Source organism: Nothobranchius furzeri, chromosome 1 (genome assembly GCF_043380555.1).
Source record: "Nothobranchius furzeri strain GRZ-AD chromosome 1, NfurGRZ-RIMD1, whole genome shotgun sequence".
NCBI lineage: Eukaryota > Metazoa > Chordata > Actinopteri > Cyprinodontiformes > Nothobranchiidae > Nothobranchius > Nothobranchius furzeri.
The window spans coordinates 51,134,222-51,152,960 of record NC_091741.1 but is presented as its reverse complement, the minus strand read 5'-3'; the positions used below and the strand labels follow the sequence as shown (position 1 = coordinate 51,152,960).

At 40.5% G+C, this 18,739-nt stretch overlaps 1 protein-coding gene across 15 annotated transcripts in view; it reads left to right on the top strand.

The window, feature by feature from the left end:
* The first annotated feature begins 6,907 nt into the window (after window positions 1–6,907).
* The window catches only part of nrcama (neuronal cell adhesion molecule a), an 80,295-nt gene continuing 68,463 nt past the window's right edge, over window positions 6,908–18,739 (top strand). For 12 of the 15 annotated variants that reach the window (XM_070549021.1, XM_015957741.3, XM_015957719.3 and 9 more), the window contains exon 1: window positions 6,908–7,131. The gene's annotated coding sequence lies outside the window, so the exon portion shown is untranslated. Of the gene's footprint in view, window positions 7,132–7,563; window positions 7,586–18,739 lie in introns of those variants that run through there. The other 3 variants (XM_070549020.1, XM_070549018.1, XM_070549019.1) reach the window with 3 other exon arrangements.

Sequence of the window (18,739 nt, the reverse complement as noted above, 5' to 3'; positions counted from 1 at the left end):
TTACGATACAGGTGAGACCATACGAAGTATCACAATATATTGCAATACATTCAGTCAGATGATATTAGTGTTTTTTTAGACTGAATTTATTATAGGAAAATTCAGTAAACAGTCCAAACTGATACGTAACACGTTTAACATGAGGTATCCGAACCATAATAGACGGACTTGCATTTCAATTATGGAAACAAAACCCATTGCACACTGCTGCTAAATAGCGGTCAGCATTTGAATTGCACAAAGAGAAAAGAAAATTCTCTCTCTCTCTCTCGCTCTCTCTCTCTCTCTCTCTCTCTCTCTCTCTCTCTCTATATATATATATATATATATAGAGAGAGAGAGAGAGAGAGAGAGAGAGAGAGAGAGTGTGTATTTTCTTACTAAGGATAGATTGATTATATTTAGAATGGGGGCAGTAACCAAAGGAAATGCATCATTAAATAATTTGATATTGGATCTAAAATGCAAGTTGAAGTTTTAGGTGAAGCTAACATTTTTGATAACTCTGAAAGCTCAACTGGATCAAAACGCTTCAAACACAGATGAGGTTCTACAGTTACCTCTGATGCTGCCTCACTGAGGAAGAAGAAATCACATTAGGGAGGATGCTAATGATTTTGTTTCTAATAGAATTAATTTTACTTGAGAAAAATCCCACAACGTCGTTGCTGCGAGGGCTAAGGGAATAGATGGTTCAGAGCTATGATTCTGTGTAAGGTTTGCAACTGTACTGAAACGAAATTTTGGATTATTCTTATTCTCCTCAATTAGCAGTGAAAAATATGCGGTTCTAGCTTGTCGGAGCTTATCTTCATAAAGCACAAGACTAGTTTTGGATTTCGGTTATATATATATATATATATATATATATATATATATATATATATATATATATATATATATATATAAGTGTGTGTGTGTCAAATATCAAATGTATAAATAAATTGCATGGGGCTCTACGGAATGGGGACATGTTTTGTAATGAAAGTGTACATTACTTTAACTCCTTAAATTGCTGACTCTGGATAATGTTCTTGATTAGTTATTGTGTTAATCCTGTTTTATCTTTTCTTGTGCAGTTTGAGATTACATGCAGCTTCACCCTGGTGCCACAGCCTGATTTATAGCTGCATAACCTCTGCTTGACTCTGCTCTAGAAGGCTCTTCTCATTAGGTAAACACTGGATAGCGTGTGTGTTTAAGGATGTTGACCGATAAAGTTCACTGCTACTGCTACTGCTGGTGTGCTGTGTGCTGTTTAGGTGCAGGATATCTGTGGAGTTTTTAGGTTTCAGCACAAAATAATAAAGTCTTGGGGGATCCAAAAGGGGGAGGTGTTTAGTATTTAGAAAGACAAATTAATAAAATGCGTCTCTTTCCTCCTCCCACTCACACACATTGGATCCTGTGGTCTTTTGCTGTTGCCTGGCAACCGCCATATTTCCCATCTAATTTAAAATATTCTCATTGTACCCACGCTTGTCTCTAATTGTGTCTGATCTGGCAAAAATCACACTAATCAATTGGCTTTATTTTGTTGTTAAAAGTGCATTTTGATTAGTTTTTCCAGCCGTTTTTGTCTCCTGTTCTTCTAATCGGAGTCCTCCCCAGTCAGATAAGCAGTGTGATAAAGATCCTACCTGTCCTAGTTACCATCAGATGACTGTTAGGTAAACAAAAACAGTCTGGTGAATGTCAAATGTGTCTCATCACTTATCTGCTCAGGGAAATGGGACAAACACAGAAACACTGGAGCATCCACAAACAGTTAAATGACAGCAAGACATTGGCTTTTTATTGTTAGGTGGATTCTTCTTCTTCAAAACTTGATTAATTTAATCAGTTTCAGGATTTAAATAAGCTTAAAATAAATCTTGTGCCTGGAGAGGTTCAGGAAAAACACAACGTAGTTGACATGGTGGTGGGACTGTCCACAGATCCCTGCCAGTCGGTTAGTCCGGGGGCACACCTGCACACACACACACATACTATTTGACTGGCATGGAAGGCAGACGGCGCTGCCTGAGCCTGCCATTCCAACGTCTCCACTGTGCAAACTCTCACTCAACAGTGAGATGCAGGAAAAGATGAATGTCAGCCGGTCGGTCGGGTGTCCAAACCAGAAACCTGTTGGGCACGTCTAATGTAAAGCTATTTTAAGTGTGATAATATTCACAGCCCAAACTCTTCTTTAATTAAAGAGGTCCAGACCCAGCTTCTATTGATGGATGCCTTGTTAATGATCATTGCAATCCACGGGGGACGTGCCTTCGGCTGCGCCGTCTCTGACTGGAGCCGAGTGAGGAGAAAAAGGTGAGAAATGTTCCCACACAGCTGTCAGGTTAGAAGAACTTTCTGCTGGCAGATGTAATTTGGTGGGATAGGAAAGAGTAGTGCTGTGTGCTGCTTTAGACTCTGGCACCAGAACAGCTCTGGCTTATATCTGTAGAACACCTGTCTACTGAGAAACTCCTGTGTGACCTGGGAAAGGATTCTGTTTTCACCAGCAGGCTGCAGAGGTCCCACAGAGTCTCTGAGTCCCTTGTGTCCTGAGTCTGTCTGAGTCCTTCTAAGTCCTGCTGAGTACTTATGAGTCCCTCTGAGTCCTGCTGGGTTCCTCTGAGTCCTCCTGTGTCTACCTGAGTCCTTCTGTATCTGAGTCCTTATGAGTCCATCTGAGTCCTTATGAGTCTACCTGAGTCCTTCTGTATCTATCTGAGTCCTTATGAGTCTATCTGAGTCCTTATGAGTCTATCTGAGTCCTGTGTCTATCTGAGTCCTTATGAGTCTATCTGAGTCCTTCTGTATCTATCTGAGTCCTTATGAGTCTATCTCAGTCCTTCTGTGTCTGTCTGAGTCCTTCTAAGTCCTGCTGGGTTCCTCTGAGTCCTTCTGTGTCTGAGTTCTTCTGTGTCTATCTGAGTCCTTACAAATCCTTACGAGTCTATCAGAGTCCAGCTGAGTCCCTTTTGAGTCCTGGGAAGTCCCTCTGAGTCATGCCGAATTATTCTGAGTCTCCATGACTCCTTCTGAATCCCTCTTGAGTCCTTCAAGACACAAAATTTCCAAATCAAACCTAAAATAACTCATTATTTTGTGTAAGATGGCATTATTTTAACAGGTAACAGGATGGCGCCTGTGCTTGGATTAGCCGTGGTCACCGGCCACTTTTTCTAACTTTTCTCTACTAACCTCTTTTCCGCCTTGCTTCTGTCCGCAATCCTCTTTAGTGTCCCGGCTACCATTTCCTATGATCGCCAGACTCTTTTTGTCCTTCCGCTCGTCCATGATCGCCCAAGATGCACCGAGGATTTACCTCCCTGTTTGTTTTCAAGCCAAACGCTGATTCCTACCTGAACGCCTCCAGCGATGTTTATCTGATCCCGGGAAAACGTCGGAGGAAGAAGGGTAAATGAGCAGGAATCCAGGTGAGAACAAGACTTCTCTTAAAGCGTGGTTTTTTTTTCAAGCGCCTCGTGATTTTATCTCAGAGGCGCTATATAAAAGATTGTCTTCTTATTATTTTGTCCACAACCAGGGGAATAAAAACCTTTTATTCAATATACCATCTTACATGGATCATCTTCTCAGTCCCTACACCCCCAGCAGGTCCCTGAGGTCCAGTGACCAAAGCCTACTGGTTCTGCAGCACCAGGCTAAAGACCAAAGGTGACAGATCATTTGCTGCCGTGGCCCCCAGACTCTGGAACTCTCTCCCCCTGAGCCTGAGATCAGAGGACTCAGTGGTCTCCTTTAAAAAGCAGCTGAAATCTCACCTGTTCAGGCTTTGGTGTGACCTTCATCACCACCCTCTCCCTATTCTGCTCTTTCAACCTATTCTGCCTTTCCCGGGATCTACTGATTTTTCTCTTTCTTATTCATTTTCTCTCTCCCTTTCCTTACATTTTAAAACATCAAGTCATTTCTCTAATTTTTAATCATTTTTTAAAACTGCCTTGTGATTTGTATCTTGAGTGGCACTACATAAAAGATTGTTTTCTTTCTCACTGTAAAAAAATAGTTGGGAAAACTCAAAATTTTTAGGCAACAAACTTCAGGAAATTTTTAAGTTTGGCGCATCAACTTAATATTCTAAGTTATGCATTTGATTTTGACAAACTCTCAATTCTAAGTTTTGCTAACTTAGTTATAAGTTGGAAAGACTCAAAAATTTAAACTGTAATAAGTATGAAACCTGAGTTTATCTAACTCAAGTGTATGTTGTAGCAACTTTGAATCCCAAGTTTTTGCTACCCAATTTTAAGTTGTAACTTAGTACTGACTGTAAATCCTAATTTATACCTCAATTTTAAAATTTCGACTTACTTAAAATTTAACATTACACCAGCTATTAGTTTTTACTTTTCCAAACTCAATTAAGTTATTGAGGCATAACATTTTACATTTCAACAACTTTTAATTGTGACATTTCACAGCGAAAAGTTTAATTACCACCTCATGTATATATTGTATTCACCAACTCTGTTATTAAACAGTATAGGAAAATGTCATTTTTGATAATAGACCACACTTAATAATGTAACAGATGGGTTTAAACAGCAAATTCTAAACAAAAGCAAATTCAGATGCCATGTCTACTCAAAAGTGTTTTTATTTTGAACTTTTGTTACATCATGTTAAACACCATGTGTAATACTTCCCAAAAACTGAGAATGCTTAGTAAAACACACTACACAAATTAAGCTATGGAGCATAAAACTTATCTTGACAGACAATATTGGTATGAAAACATTAAGATCTGTTTGATACAGAACAGCTGAAAAAGCCAAACTACAACTGTAGGAAGCCCAACACATCTAGCTGTGAGACCAGCTGTAAGACTAAATTATTTTAAACGTAAAATTACAAGACCCTGGCGTATACCTGGTTGAGTAGCCCAACTCCAGAATAACTGGCTGGACAGGAACAAACAAAATGCTGACCTTGTATCAGACATTTTAAGAGAAACTCCCGTAAAACATAAAAAATCTTTAAAATGCTAACTTCACTAGAGAACAAGCATAGCATTACAAATAAAAATTTATATATATTTTTTCTGTAAAAAACAGTCTTTTTATTAAAGTGGCAACAGTGGAAACAGTGACTTGAACTCTAAATTTAAGTAAGCCCAAAACTGAAAAACTGCAATACATTAAAGAAAAAAAAAAGGTAATAGATCCAACAGCTACCACATAGAAAAAGCCTGTTTTGAGGGATCTTACTCTTGCCAAGAGATCTGTCCCAAGTCCCATAAAGATTTTCTGAACCGTTTCGAAGGTGTACCTGAGATCTTTTGGATATTGAAGGTTTAAGACATAGATCAACCCAAAGACGAAGGCAAAAGCCGTTGGCAGATCTGGGAGATCCTGAAGGATGATTGTTTCTTTAACAACCACAGCAAGGTTCATCACATTTACAGCAGGTGAATTACAGTCATCCTCCTCCTCCAGCACAGTTCTCCACCACAGATGTATACATCTTTTTACATGTGATCCACTATTATTTAGACCCTAGATGCAGATGCTTTAATAAACATTTAAAATGTTTTACTGATTTCAATCCAAACAAAAATTCTGTTAAAACTACTTTAAAATATAAAGGGTATTTTATTAACCAATGATCTGACTTTTTTGAGATTATTGGTGAATAGGACCAAATCAACCCTTACTGACATTAAAAGCAGACTTTCAGAAAACCTGAATAAACACAGCAAACAGTGACCTGATGTGTCCTTCTTGTTGCTGATGATAAACTGACATTTATTTTCAAGAGCACAACATTAGAAAATGATTTATCTAAACTAATTATATATATATTTCCTAATTTCATTATGCATTTTGTGGTTTTTAAATTTCACAATGGCATTAAAACTTCGTCTTCCTCCGCTTATCCGGGTCCGGGTCGCGGGGGCAGCATCCCAATTAGGGAGCTCCAGGCCATCCTCTCCCCGACCTTGTCCACCAGCTCCTCCGGCAGGACCCCAAGGCGTTCCCGGACCAGATTGGAGATGTAACCTCTCCAACGTGTCCTGGGTCGACCCGGGGGCCTTCTGCCGGCAGGACATGCCCGAAACACCTCCCCGGGGAGGCGTCCAGGAGGCATCCTGACCAGATGCCCAAACCACCTCAACTGGCTCCTTTCGATCCGGAGGAGCAGCGGTTCTACTCCGAGTCCCTCCCGAATGTCCGAGCTCCTCACCCTATCTCTAAGGCTGAGCCCGGCCACCCTACGGAGGAAACTCATTAAAACAACACTTTTTATTGATCATTTCTCCAAAGTTTTGGACCCCACTGACCTGAGGGATATCTTAGTTTGTAAACTAGTTTCAGAGCACTGTTTAAGTTCAAATGCTTTAAAATCTATTTGCTCTTTACTTTTCCCCATTTTTATATATGTTTTAAATTATTTTTTCAATTTTCGTTCTTGTGAAGCGCCTCGTGATTTTAATCTTGAGGGTATATAAAAGACCGTCTTCATTCTTATTGTTTGGTTTACGCATCTCGCAGCTGTAGCTCTACCTTCTGCCGCCCGGTGGAAGAGGGGCGCTGCAGGCGCGATTCGTTCTTTCAGCACCGAGATTCATGCGAAGATGCGTCACTCGGACTTTATTTTCGTGTAATGTGGGGATTTTCCTCGAGCCTGGAGGGATTTTTAATGCCAGCAACTCTTTTTTTATTATTATTATAATGCCAGCAAGTAGTAACTCTGATAGCGGTGTGCCACTAGAGTAATTAGCTATGTGAACGCCGAGCCGTCACGTAAAACCTATGCTATGCGTTTCTGTTACAACAAATATATTTTAAGGAGCTAATTTTATAACCATTTGAGCAACATCTGACATAATATAAAGTTTGTTGTCCAAACAGAACGCAGCGATGACAGCGTTGTAACCCGGATGAGCCTTTAGAGGGGGAGCACGCGCTCTGTTGAAAGAGACGATCCCACCGTGGCTGCTGGTATTTGACAGCGGAGGGGGGCTGGAGGGGGGAGCGGATGGATCCTTGGACACAGCTTGCCGTTGCAGCGGCTGAGTGGGGAGAACGGACACACCAGCCGGGCACGGTGCCTCCAACACGCACACACGCCTAACCATTTTCAACAGCTGACTGGAAAACCGGACTGCAGAAAGCGGTGAGCGTGGTTTCTTCTTCCTTTGATGACTGATATGAAATCGTTTTTCATTGTTATAAGAATATTGCTGCAGTCAATGTTTCAGCAAGGTGTCCTTTGTTTTGCTGCATTGTCCCGTTCTGATCATCTGCAATAAGCAGGTGAAACAGAAGTGTAAAGATGTTGATGCGGTCTGTGAGGATTTATTTTTTATCATCTGCATTTGGTTTGAGCATCAAAAGCAGATCGTTGCAGTCTGCACCGCACGCTCTGCATCTTGAGGAGCCACCATCAAAGCAATCAGGATGAAGGGAGCAAGTGTGTTCATTCAATGGATTGTCCGTTTCCTTCATCGGTGCAGCAGGTTTTTGTTCTGCCGGATGGTGCAGGAAGGCCCCACCAGAACCAAGCGGACTGTTTAAGTGATGCTGACAGCTGTAGTTCTACTCCTGTGGGCGTTATTTCAACTGTTGAGGTAGTAAACGGTCTCTTCTGGTTTCAATCTGGAGCTAAAGAGCAAAACACCCGGCACAGAAGCGTGTATATAACTAAATATTTTTTGATGGCTATATTTTTAATTGTGGGAGAAAATCGCTCAATGACGAAGAGTTTAAACTTTTGGGTGAAATTCGCATTTTTACATGTAAAATTGGCCAATTTCAAGATTTTAACCCAATATTTGCTTTGTTAGAAGATTTAAAAAAAAGCAGATGCTTGTTTGTAGCGCAATAATGCAGATATGTTTACAGCATCAGTGGTGCAGCTTTATTTTCAGCATTCTCATGTTTTTGCATCAGCTCATCTGTACATATTTATTTATTCTGGATGATTATTTAACGAAAAGTGTTAAAATTAGCAGGAGCTATTTTATTGTGTAACAACAACAACAGTGTTGTTTATGGAAGTCTAAGGTTTCTGTCCAGCTGCATATAGATTGTTCCAGGTTTTCTGGCTTTGCAAATTCCTTTTCCTAATTTTCATTGGTACAGGTATAAATAACCAAATTGGTTTATTATTTTGGATGGTTAATCGTTCTACTTCTGACTAGTGAATGTGCATCTTAATAAATGAGAAACCCACTTAAAAACTAAAAATTGTGATGTTTTCATGGGACAACCTGCTTTCCCTGTGATGCAACACGACTCAATGGAGTATTTTCACTCTAAAACCACAGTTTAAGCAGCCCAGCTGTTTGCAGCTGGTGAACAAGAGAGATATTGTGATCTATGGTGCTGAACCAGAATATTATCCTGTTTTCAAACCTCCCATCTAACTTTGCTTTTCTAAAGAGAGAGCACAAAAGCTGTTTGCAGTCACATTAAGATGCAGAATCAATAGATCATCAGCAAAGAGAAAAATGCATTTCTCACATCTGTAACATGGGAAAATCTTTGTTTCTGTAATCCAGAAATGCACATTAGTAGTCAAAAAATCAGTTGACGTATCGATGTGAAACCCTGACATGACTTTATAGAGAAACTGTTTTTGCCTCTGTTAGTGAGCTCCAGGGCAGCTGTGGCTACATTGTAGCTCATCACTCATCAGCGTGTGAATGTGTGTGTGAATTGATGCATGATACACTGTAGTGTAAAGCGCGTTGGAGTCCTCTGACTCTGAAAGGTGCTATACAACAGCGGGACATTTAGAAAAACTACTTAAGCATAATGAAATTTAAATATAAAAAACAAAGATATCTTAGTTTTGATCTAATGGCTGATACTTATTTTTGGTTCTCAAACAGCCTGATCTGGCTTATGTCAAAGAACTATAATTAACAAAATAAAAGTTTTCCCAAAAATCCCCCCGAAATAAAATATTGGCTGATTCCTGATTGGCCGAACATGATTAAACAGATTTTTCCTGAACATTGACTAACTCTGTACCAACTTTATGATGCATCCCTATTAAAAAAGTGTAATTGTGTTAAAGCTTCATTAAAGCCTTTGAATGAAAGTCCAATCACTGCCAGTAAAATGTTGTTTGGATCATTTAACACTTGGATTTGAATAAAATCTTCAACTAAAGCTAGCGATGGGTACTGAATTCGGTACTTTTTAAAGTACCGACCGAATTCCACAGTACCGACTGAGCACCGATTCACGTCATTTGAAACAGTGCCTCGTTTCGTTACCAGTCCTTCATAACAAGAACTTAGTGTGTGTGTGTATGTATATATATATATATATATATACGGATATATATATATGTATGTATATATATGTATATGTATATGTATGTATATATGTATATGTATATATGTATATATAAATATATATCTACATATATATATATATATATATGTATATATATATGTGTGTATACGTATATATATATATATATATATATATATATATATATATATATATATACGTATACACACATATATATATACATATATATATATATATATATATATATATATATATATATATATATATATATACGGATATATATATATATGTATGTATATATATGTATATGTATATGTATGTATATATGTATGTATATATGTATATGTATATATAAATATATATATATATATATATATATATGTATATATATATGTGTGTATACGTATATATATATATATATATATATATATATATATATACATACATACATATATGTTTTCATTATAACACCTAAGATTCTGTTAAAGCTTGGGCTGTGTCTCGGCTCTGCAAACCATCATGGCCGCTGCAGGTTGAGGTTTTCTCCTGTCGGCCAACGTGGCTTGAGTCTGACAACTCCCCTGGGCTGTCAGCTTGGAGCCATTACTCATGGCAGATGCAGTATCACCATCACCATTCGAGCTCCTCTGTTTTGTCCATGGCTCATTAGATGAGAAGCTGGCTAAAGGAGTTTATTGTCCATCCAGTTTACCTGAAAGTGATGGCGTATAGTCCCAGTAATTTTGTCTTCAGGCTGTTTAGGAATCAGATCCTTTCAAATCACACAGTAGACATGAAGTTGACAGTTACTTATGCTGGTCCTGGCTACTGAAGCTGCAGCCAAGAGCTATGATGAACAGGCAGCATCCTTCGGGAAGCTCTGGGTTAATGGCACCCTGCAGCAGTGTTAGTGGGGTGGATAGGGGCCCCTTTGGCTCCCAGCAGTTTTCATTACATCACCGGGGCATTAAAAATGAACACGGCAATCTTAAGACTGACAAACTGGACAGTGAGGATGAGTATTGGTTTGTTTCTGAGAGAACACAAGTAATTGTTCCTGAGTTCTAATTAAGATGGATGGTTTTTAATATTTTTTACATTATTCTAGATGTTTTAGCTGCAGAATGGGAGGAAGGGAATCCCGTTCTGCACAGTGACAAGAATGATATTAGTAATTCCTTTAAGATGTCGAAACAACAAAAGAATAAATGTGCTGAGAACTGCAGTAGTGGTACTTATTTCTTTTCTTCTTTTCTTCAGAAAAGATGGCCAGCAGATGAGTTGTTTTCACGAATCAGGTGGGCAACAGATGGGAGGGAGTGGGGGTGGAGGGCAGCCGAGGAGCTGCCAGACTAGGAGAAGCTGTCGCTTTGTGGGTGGGAAAATAAATCGGCATGTCTGGTGGAATGGCTGATTTTATTTTATACGTTGATACAGGCGGTTGGATTTTAGGTCGGGTGGTTGGGATTGTTTGTTTCACAGGAAAAATTCTAGCCATAAAATCACCTTGATTAAAATACAAAATCCAACTTATGACTGTGGCATGAAGGTTTCACAGTCTATCAGCTTTGTTCCAGATGAAATGATTTATATTTGACTCCTTTAAAAAAAAGACAAATTCAAAATTTGGTAGAAACATTATATATATATATATATATATATATATATATATATATATATATATATATATATATATATATATATATATATATATATATACTAGTACTTACAGATTAAGTTTGCATGATGGTAGATAGTAGTAATAATAACAATACATTTTATTTAAAAGCGCCTTTCTGGTCACTCAAGGACACTGTGCAGAATAAAAGCACAAATCATTCAATAAGTAAACATACGTAAACATCAACAAACAAGGCACTCTAAATAGTACATGTGTGATTTATAATGCTATGGATATATCGGATATCGGTAAGAAAGCCGATATTGAACATTTCAAATAAAACGAGAAAAATAAAATCTCAAACTGCGATTGAAAATGACCGACATTGTGCAGATGTCAGAATAACTAAAAATACAAAAATGGATTGAAATCAACATTTAAAGTTCAGTAGTCATCATCACACACTGAAATGACATCTCCGCATTTGACCCATCTCTGTGGGGAGTAGTGAGCTGCAGCAGTGGTCGCACTCAGGAACTAGTTGGTGGTTTAACTCTCCAGTTCAACCCCTTAAAGCAGAGTGCCAAGTAGGGAGACATCGGGACCTATTTTTTAAAAGTCTTCAATAAGACCCAACCATGGATTTGAACCCACGATGTCTCAGCCTCAGGGCAGACGCTCATACCACTAGGCCACTGAGAAGATGCTAAATGAATAAAAATAAAAATTTTTTTGAAGTACACCAATGAAGCACATAAAGATCCTATGGATTAGCACAAAACCGGAAAACCTTAAGTATTCAAAATAGCTACAAAGACAGAAGATTAGAATAAAAAGTGAAAACCCAGTCAAGGATGCAAATTTCCAAGATGTGAGTCAACAGGAAAAATAACACAAAGCAACTAAAACTGTCAGTAAACAACCACAGAAACTAACATGAGATGCAAAATACATCAGATGTGACACAAATTAGAACAAAACACACAATGGCTTCAAAGAGAATCAGAGGTAAAAATAAATAGATGCCAGGTAACAACGTCACACAAACTACTAACACTAAAAAATGCAATGCAATTTTAAAAAAAGCTAAACTAAGTTTATTGTTTTTTCTAGGTGGATAGCTAAAGGGTTAGAGAAAACAAAAGGAGGAAGAGTTAAATCTCAGCAGTGGGAGTTTATTTTATTGTACATCTGGATTAAGGAGCGATATTACTTCCACCCACCAGCATCTTTGTCACAGCTTTAAAATGATTAGTGAGGATTTGGGTCACTGGAACCTTTAAGGAGCTCTTTTATCACAACATCCCCTTTATTCAAGACTCCAGCCTCATATGATGGATGGGAACCAATCCACCTAAATAATGATTATTAAAGATCTTTTTACAGACCCAAATTGAATCTGTCCCCCTTTTGAATAATGCTTTAACTGAATCCAGTAAAGGGGAAGTGCACGGTCAGGGCAAAGAAGCTGACTCCAGACAATGGGAAGTCTCTTTATTTACCATCTGCAAATCATCAGTTTAACAGAAACATATTTTTAATTTATTTGAGCCTTTAAACTCTTTCTGTCATACTCGTTTGACACCAGAGAGAAGGCCATTCCAAGGCCACGCCATCTCCCTTTACTTAAACTGAAAGATCATCTTTGTCGAAGACGATGAGCAGAGGGTGGATAACGAAGAACAGAAGCAGTTCTCAGGATGGAAAAGCCATCCATCAGCCAGTGATGGGTCTGTCTGCTGATAAACCAGTTAAAGGCAGCCACTTCCTGATGTTTGTGCTTATTTACAGAGAGAATAAAAAAGGATTTTGTCTTCATTATCATCTTTCAGCATACAGGGCATTTTAGAATTTCTTACTTCTTGGTTTTGTCTTTAGTTCCTGTGCTTTAATTGTTTCAGTTTGATCTTCCAACTTAAGGAATCCCACACACAATATTCCATTGGATTGCAGTCTAGCTTTTGTGGCTGTTTGTGACTAATACTTTTTATGAAAGCAGGATCCACATCTTTGGTGTTGCCATGTTTTCTGCAGCTCGAACAACAACGTGCTGGATTATGAAGTCATTGGGCGAAGGTGGCAGAGGGTTTAAGTGCCCGCCTCGTAACTGGAGGGTTGCAGGTTTGCGCCCCAGTCTGTCGCAGTCGTATCCTTGGGCAAGACTCTTAACCTGCCTTGCCTGCTGATGGTGGTTAGAGAGAATGGTGGCGCCAGTGACCAGCAGCCTCGCCTATGTCAGTGCGCCCCAGGTAGCTGTGGCTAAAATGTAGCTCACCACCAGCAGGTGAATGACTGGTTAGTTGTAAAGCACCTTGGGGGGGTTAAAGAAACCTTGAAGGCGCTATATAAATACAGACCATTGCCTTTACAATATAAATAATAACAACTGATGAGAAGTCCTTAAACAATGGTGCCCAACTGATGACTTTTCCAACTGAAATAAGTTTGGAACTCGATTCTAAATTAAAATTTCACAATGATGGTTAAAAGTTATAAAGTGGAAAATTTCAGCAAACGTTTAAAACATCGGTGTGCTAAAGCAAAATATTCTCACAAAATTCTATAAAAAGGTTTCTATAACTAACTGATGGTAAACTCTGGCTAATCCCCCAATGTTTTCCCCAATCGACAAACATCAGAGTACAAAATTTCAACTTGCTGCATGGTTACCAATGGTAATCTTGATTAAATATCCTTTTTAAAGTAGCTCAAGGCTTTATTTCTTCTGAGATAATGAAAAATCACCATGAATACAACTTCCATCCAGCTTTTCGCATGTACCAATGGCCGTTTGTTGACCAGGCTGTAGGCTGTATGACTTACAGTGAGAAGAAGTAACTTTATTAGTCATTGTCCTGACTCAGCATCATTTGATGCTTCTGGATGTCCTTCTGTATACAAGTCAACGGCATTCCCCCATCAGCAGGAATGTCACACACCATCACTCTAGCTGCTGTGTTGTCTGTCCTTTTTTTACCCTTGAAACTATTTTTTGGGGAGCTTCCTGACACGTTGTGTTAGTCACCTTGGCTTCCTGGCAACCTGGCATAATGCATCCCTACATGCTGTCTTAGCACTTCACTTTATTGCAGTTTGCATTGAGATGGGAGTCAGCTCGGAAATAATATGTTCAGAACATCTTGAAAGCACTTCGTTATAGGATTTCTGTTTGAAGACAAACAGGGCTGGTGTCTGCTACATTTAGCTTCATTTCCCAGGCTAAACATTCTCATTTGTTGTGATACACATTGATTTAGTAATGGATTCATTTTATGGTTCTCTGTGGCTTCCCATTAAAAGGAAGAGCAGATTGTAATCTGACCTTTTTCTACCACATTAGCTGCTAGATCTCTGGCACTCTCTTTTGCTGCCTTGATCTCATTTCTGTGGGAAACAGATAACCCCTGGGTCAGTCCTCTGATTGCTGTGATACAGAGATGATGCTAGCACCAGAACCAAGATCAGGCTATCAGTCAGAGGGATGTAGGTCCATATAAAGCCAGAAACATCTGCCAGCCATTCAATAGCTTAAATCTGCTGTGCATATGGTCCAAATAAATCTGCTGAAACAAACAATTAAACATCTTAATTGAAGACAGTTTTTAAAAAAATCAGGAAAACATATTTAATGATTTCTAAAGAATTGATTTTTATTGCACTGCTGCACATAAGTGTTTTAACACCAGTCAGCATTATCATTTGGTGCAGAAGTCTGTTTGCAATTACAGAGGTCAAACATTTCATGTAGAGCTTACCATACCATTTTATTTACAGCAAGGGAGCTGACCAAAGTGTCTTCAAACAGGAAAAGGAGTGATCAAAAAGACAATCATTAAGCAAAAAGTGACAACAAAGATGAAAACAATTAAAATGCCAAACTGGCAATTGTTCAATCAATAAAACCAAATAAAAAGTACAAATTAAAACAACAAGAAAACTAAGATTTGGCAAAAGCTAATTCATAATTTAAAAGCCAATTAATAAAAAATGTTTTCTGTTGAGATTTGAAGCTGCAATAGATGCTGCTTGGCACTTTTCAACAGGCAAGGCATTCCAGAAAACAGACGCAGCATGCACAAAGCACGACCCCCTGCATTTTATAGTTCATAGTGCTCGACCGGTTTACACACACTGCAACAGGGATTTTGGCCCACTCCTCCACACAGATCTCCTCTAGCTCTGTCAGGTTTTAGGGCTGGTGCTGAGCAACACAGAGTTTCAGCTCCCTTCAAAGATCTTCTATGGGATTTAGGTCAGGCTATGCTACTCCAGAACCTTGATATGCATCTGACGAGTCACTCCTTGGTTATGGTTGGCTTCCGGTCGGCAACAAGATGGCACCTGTGCTTGGCTTAGCCGCAGTCACCGGCCACTTTTTCAAACTTTTCTGCACTAACCTCTTCTTTTCCACCTTGCTCCTGTCTGTGATCCTCTTCAGTAGTGTCCCTGCTACCATCTCCTATGATCGCCAGACTCTTTTGTCCTTCCGTTCGTTCACAATCGCCCAAGACGCACCGAGGATGTACTATCCAGTTTGTTTACCTAAGTGGCGCACTGGCCCGGAGCCAAACGATGGTCCCGAGCTGCCCGCCTCCGGTTATGTTTATCCGGTCCCGGGAAAACGTAGGAGGAAAAGAGGTAAACGAGCAGGAATCCAGGTGAGAATAAGACTTCTCTTAAAGCGTGGTTTATCTAGTAAACATCAGCACGATCTTCTAGCTTCTCTTCCTTTGTTTGGTGACCTGAGCGCCACTTCCGCATTCCCGCCAGGCCGCGTTGTGACGCGGTTCATCCGTTCAAGTTTGTTAAGGTCGGTTTATCCTCATTCCTCAGTCGTTTCTCCTCCTGTTCCCTCCATAAGTGGTTGTAATTAACACCGTGGATCTAACCCCGCTAATTTATGTCCACTAACTCCAGCTGTTTCTGTAGTTTCTGATTCCTCCACCTCACTCAGCATGGCTCTATTAAAGACCCGCTCTGTTAACAATGAGTCTTTCCTGCTCTAAAAACCTGGATTTTCTGTTCCTGACTGAAGTTTGGCAGCAAACATCTGATTATTCTGGTCTGATTGAACTCTGCCCGAGTGGTTATTCTTTTCTTAGCCAGCCTCAGGGTTCTGGTCGAGGTGGAGGCCTAGCTGTTGTTTTCAGAGACCATCTTCCATGTAGCTCTACAACCTCTAGTCACTTTGCTTCCTTTGAACTGCAGCTGATTAAAGTCGGGTGTAAGAACCCGTTCTACTGTGCTGTGGTCTATCGTCCACCTGGTCCAAACTGTTCTTTCCTTCAGGAGTTTAGTGACTTTCTATCCTCCACTGTGAAGCTGACCAGACTGGTGATTGTTGGTGATTTTAACATCCACATTGATGATCCCTCTAATCACTTTGCCATGAATTTCTCCAGCCTTATGGACACCTTCAGCTTTACCCAGCATGTTTCTGGCCCCACACACACCAGGGGGCACACTCTAGACCTTGTTTTTACCCTGAGTCTAAATGCTGACAGTGTTTGTCCTGAGGATGTTTATATTTCAGATCACCATTGCATTTTCTTTAACTTGTCAGTTTCTGCGTCCCCACCTCCTGCTCGCCGTGTGGTTAGTTCTCGTTTTCTCAATAAGAGCACAGCTAGCAATTTTTCTGCTGCTTTTGATCCACCCTGTTCTTCTGATAACGACCCAGATTCCTTAACTTCTCAGTTCAAAGAGCACTGCCTCTCCATTCTGGACAACATCTGTCCTGTCAGAACCAGATCAGTTCCTGCAGTGGACCCTACTCCCTAGTTTAATGACAGCCTACGCAGCCTGAAGCGCCAACGCAGAAAAATTGAGCGCTTGTGGAAGAAAACCCATCTCCACGTCCATCTGCTGCAACTAAAGGATCTTCTGTTATCCTTTAACTCTGCAGTCAGAGACGCGAGAGTTTCCTATTTCTCCAACCTGGTGTCTCAGAGCAAAGGGAACCCCAAGGTGCTGTTTAACACCATCAGCAGCATCGTCTCTCCTGTCTCCCCTGCCACTCCTACAGCCTCCATCCAGTCTGTTACAGACTGTGAGAACTTTCTGTCTTTCTTTGTGGACAAAGTCAATAAGGTTAGATCTAGCATCTCTCCTTCAGCCTCATCGCTGCCTCTCCCGACTCCAACCAGGCCCATCATCCTAGATAGCTTTGCTCCTGTTTCTTTGCCTGAGTTAACCAAATTAGTTAACTCTATGAAGACCTCTGCATGCCCCCTCAACATCTTACCCTCATCTTTGTTTAAAAGTGCTTTTCAGTCCATCGGTTCCAGCGTGCTCTCTATAATTAATGCTTCTCTGGTTTCTGGTCAGGTCCCTGGTTACTTTAAGAATGCTGTAATCCACCCGCATCTTAAAAAACTGAGTCTCGACCCCTCTCTCCATAGCAGCTTCAGGCCCATCACTAAACTTCCGTTCCGTTCAGATCTTGGAAAAGGTTGTGGCTAAACAACTCACAGCTGCTCTTGATGAACATAACATCTATGATAGCTTCCAGTCAGGTTTTCATAGAGCTCATTCTACTGAAACTTCTTAGGATCTCTAATGACCTTCTGACTCACAGTGATGCAGGGGACTGTTCTGTTCTGGTCCTGCTGAACCTGACTGCAGCCTTTGACACTGTTGACCATCACCTGCTACTGGAGAGGCTCAGAGACTGGATAGGCCTATCAGGATCTGCTCTGGAGTGGTTCTCCTCTCATCTCTCTGAGCGCTCCTTTTCTGTGGCCGTCTCCAAGTTTAGGTCCTCCACCACCTCTCTTACCCATGGTGTCCCACAAGGTTCTGTGCTGGGGCCTCTGCTCTTCCTCCTCTATCTGCTTCCTCTTCAGCACATCCTGAGCTCCTTCAAAGGAATCTCCTACAATCTTTATGCAGATGACATCCAACTGTACATCTCCTTTAAGCCCCATGAGATGTCTAAGCTGCAGCTGTTACACACCTGCTTAGACTCTATCAAAACCTGGATGGCTGGGAGCTTTCTTCAGCTGAATGAAGATAAGACTGAGATCCTCATCTGTGCCCCAGACAAGCTGGTTCCCAAAGTCAGATACTCTCTTGGTCAGCTTGCTTCTCACACCAAACCTTCCGTCAGGAATCTTGGCATGACCTTTGACCCAGCTCTCACCCTGGATTCTCATGTCAGTTCTCTTGTTCGCTCCTCCTTCTTCCATCTCAGGAACATTGCTAAGCTGAGTCCCATTCTGTCCCGCTCTGAACTTGAGACAGTTCTCCACACCTTCATCTCCTCACGCTTAGACTACTGTAACTCTCTTTTCACGTGTCTGAGCAGAACCTCCCTGAACCGTCTACAGGTGGTTCAGAATGCCTGTGCTCAGCTTCTGACCAAGTCCTCCAAACACACCCACATCACCCCGCTTTTCCTCCAGCTTCACTGGCTGCCAGTCAACTTCAGGGTTCATTTCAAGATCCTGGTTCTGGTCTATAGGGCCTTACATGGACAAGCACCATCTTACATTGGTAATCTCCTTAGTCCCTACACCCCCAGCAGGTCCCTGAGGTCCAGTGATCAAAGCCTACTGGTTGTGCAACGCACCAGGCTAAAGACCAAAGGAGACAGATCATTTGCTGCTGTGGCCCCCAGACTCTGGAACTCTCTCCCCCTGAGCCTGAGATCAGTGGACTCAGTGGATTCCTTTAAAAAGCAGCTGAAGACTCACTTGTTCAAGCTGGCTTTTGTATGACCTTCTTCACCACTCTCTCTTTATTCTGCTCTCCCCACCTATTCCACCTTCCACAGGATCCACTGATTTCCCTCTTTCCTATTCACTCTCTCTCTTTCTTAACCTTTTTTAAATCACAA